The sequence below is a fragment of the Benincasa hispida genome, chromosome 1 (assembly GCF_009727055.1).
Source record: "Benincasa hispida cultivar B227 chromosome 1, ASM972705v1, whole genome shotgun sequence".
Lineage (NCBI taxonomy): Eukaryota > Viridiplantae > Streptophyta > Magnoliopsida > Cucurbitales > Cucurbitaceae > Benincasa > Benincasa hispida.
Window position 1 is genome coordinate 10114509 of NC_052349.1, and position 3484 is coordinate 10117992.

Here is a 3484-nt window from a genome sequence, read left to right on the forward strand (position 1 = left end):
AGCCTCCTCAAAGGAAAAAGAGAAAAATGTGGAAGCAAATTTTGCATACCAGGATAATGATATATTTGACCCATCTCATATGATAAATTTGGATGTGGCAGACTTCTTTGAATCTCCTGAAGAGAAGATTGACGTAGTTGATGGAACATCAAGTATTTCTTTTGATTTTGAGAATATCTAGACTTAATGTTATTATTTTCTTTTAATTATCTTCATGTTTTTTTTAATAACTTTTGTATATTTTAAATGTTGTTTTTCTTATTGTAATTATTTTCTTTTAATGAAGAAACATGGATCATTTTCATATGTTGAATGTTTAAAAAATGAGCAGTAAAAATCTATGTCTGACAGATAGTGCAACTACACACACATACTTACAAATAAAAAATATTTCCAAATTGACAATGCTGAAAGCAAAAGTAAATACAATATCATGTTCTGCAAACTTGATTGAAGGTTTTGGAAAAGAAAATATTATTTTGCATAGAGGAACAAAATTTACAATGGACAATGCATTGTTCTCTAGTCAATCAAAGAGAAATCTTCTAAGTTTTAAAGATATACGTTGCAATGGTTATCATATTGAGACTGATAGTAAAAATAATGTGGAATATCTCTATATCATATCCATTATCTCAAATGGAAACGTATATTGGAAGAATTGCCTGCTTTATTTTGTAGATTGTATTATACTCATATACGAGTAAATGAAACATATGCAACAATCAACCTGAAGTTCATGAATCCAGACATATTTACAATTTGGCATGACCGATTGGGTCATCCAGGATCTATAATGATGTGAATTATTGAGAATTCAAATGGACTTATTGAAGAACCAGAAGATTCTTTTATTCTAATGAATTATCATGTGATGCTTGCTCTCAAGGAAAATTGATAAATAGATCATCACGAACTAAAGTGGGGACTAAATCATGTACATTTTTAGAACGAATTCATGGTGATATATGTGGATCCATTAACCCATCAAGTGGACCATTTAGATATTTTATGGTATTAATAGATGCATCCAATAGATGTTCACACGTGTGCTTATTATCAAGTCGAAATCTTGCATTTGCAAGATTAGTTGCTTAAATAATTAAGTTAAGAGCACAATTTCCTGATTATACAATTAAAAACATTCGTCTTGATAATGTTGATGAATTTACATTCCAAGCTTTTTGATAATTATTGTATGTCAATTTGGGTAGGTGTTGAACATCCTACAACTCATGATCCTACACAAAATGGTTTAGTAGAATCATTTATAAAACGTTTGCAATTAATTGCAAGACCATTATTTATGAGAGCTAAACTTTCTTCATCTGTATGAGGACATGCTATTTGTATGCAACGTCACTTGTACACATTAGGCCAGTAGCTTATCATAAGTATTCACTATTATAATTAGTTTATGGTCATGAGCCAAATATTTCCCATCTAAGAATTTTTGGATGTGTAGTATATGTTCCAATTCATCACAATGCACTAAGATGGATCCTCAAAGGAGGTTAGAAATATATGTTGGATATGATTCCCCGTCAATTATTAAATATCTTGAGCCCCTGATGGGTGATGTATTTACTGCACGATTTGCTGATTGTCATTTTAATGAAACAAATTTTCCAACATTAGGGGGAGGAATTAAGAAGTTGGAAAAAGAAATTACATGAAATGCATCGTTATTGTCTCATTTAGATCCCCATATAGATCAATATGAACTTGAAGTTCAGAAAATAATTTATTTGCAAAATATAGCAAATCAATTACCAGATGCATTTATAGGTGCAAAGAAAATAACTAAGTCACATATACCAACTGCAAATGTTCATAAAAAATTGATATCCCAACATAATAAGTTATCACTAATGAGTCTGGAATGCGCCAGAAGCGTGGTAGATCAGTGAGTTCCAAAGATAAAAATAATCGAAAACGAAAAATAACTAATAGTGAAAAATACTTGCACTACAAGAGTTTTGGGCTTTAATGTCGGTTGGAAAAAGTGAAACTTGATGTATAATGTCAGTTAAAAAAAATGGATCTTTAATATCAGTTTTAAACCGATATTGAAGATCGGCTTTAATGTCGGTTCGATCTTCAATGTCGGTTTAAAACCGACATTGGTCTCAATTTTTTTTTCTTACTTTATTAAAAAAAATCTCTTTCATTTTAAACAAATTTTCTCCCTCCCTTTCACTCTCTCTTACCAAACCCTCTCTTCTCCAACAACGTAGAATCCAATCTTCAACAACGGATCTTTGATTTCGTGGGCATTGTCATTGTCGTGGGTCTCTGTCCAGCGTCCGACGTCTCCTTTCATTCGATGTTCCGTCCAGCTTTTGGGCGTTTCGTCCGGCGTCTTTTTCCGTCCAGTCGTACAGCTTCGTGGGAATTCTAGCTTTTCCGATCCAATGGGTCCAGTGTTCGTGGCGTTCCGTCCAGCCGTCCATAGATCTGTACATTCGATGGGTCTGTAGATCCGATGGATCCGGCGTTCGTGGCGTTCCATCTGTAGATCTGTCAAGCCATCCGTAGATCTGGCATTCCATCTGTAGATCTGGTGTTCAATTCGTAGATCTGGCATTCCATCCGTAGATCTATTCAGCCGTCCGTAGATCATTGGTAGATCTTCTCACCGTCCGTAGATCTGGGATTCTTTCATCTCTTTGTTCGTATTGTTCTTCCCCAAATCCAGTATCATGACTATCTATAGTAAGTGCAATCTTTCATTTTGAACCATTCTTTCATTTTGAACCATCAAAGGCTATAGAAATAGACCCTAGATATTCAAAAGTAAGATCAACATTAAAGCAGTATGAGTATGATACTCTTTTATGTACTTTTACAATCCTTTTTTACCACTTTCTGGAATTATTCTGTACGACAGGGTTATTACCGGAGAGGTGCTGCTTTTCTTGCTATGGGGAAACTCAAAGAGGCACTTAAAGATTTTCAACAAGTATCTCAGGATTTTATCGTGAAGTCTCGAATTTTTTCGTTACTGGAAGCTATAACTCTTACTGGCTTTTAACGGCTAAATATCAGTTATACTGCATTGTTATACTCATTTGTGTATCTATTCCCTTTTATCAGAAGAAATTTCAGTTGAGAGTTTGTACTGTTGTATGACCTTTATGTCATTATTTGGACAAGTTATTTGTTGATTTCTCTTTCCCAATATGGTACTAATGGCTGTTTGGATAATCAAGAAGAGGGAAAACTGTTTCTGTTGCTTTTACTTTGACATCCCTAAGTTGATTTCAACTTATATAATATTCGATATACACATAACTATATAATAAGATTCGTTTTGTTGTAATCTAGCTAAAAAAGATATGTCCCAATAATCCTGATGCTGCTAAGAAATTGAAGGAATGTGAAAAGGCAGTCATGAAGCTTAAGTTTGAAGACGCCATTTCTATACCTGAATCTGAGAGGCGTTCGGTAGCTGATTCTTTCCATCTGATAGGTAATTTTTCTT

The 3484-nt window shown here is 33.7% G+C and overlaps 1 long non-coding RNA gene across 1 annotated transcript; it reads left to right on the plus strand.

Annotated features, from left to right (window-relative positions):
- The first annotated feature begins 2153 nt into the window (after positions 1–2153).
- Positions 2154–3211, plus strand: LOC120089335. The gene is made up of 2 exons (XR_005485150.1): positions 2154–2715; positions 2891–3211. It is a non-coding gene; the product is annotated as an uncharacterized LOC120089335 (long non-coding RNA).
- Positions 3212–3484: the final 273 nt, after the last annotated feature.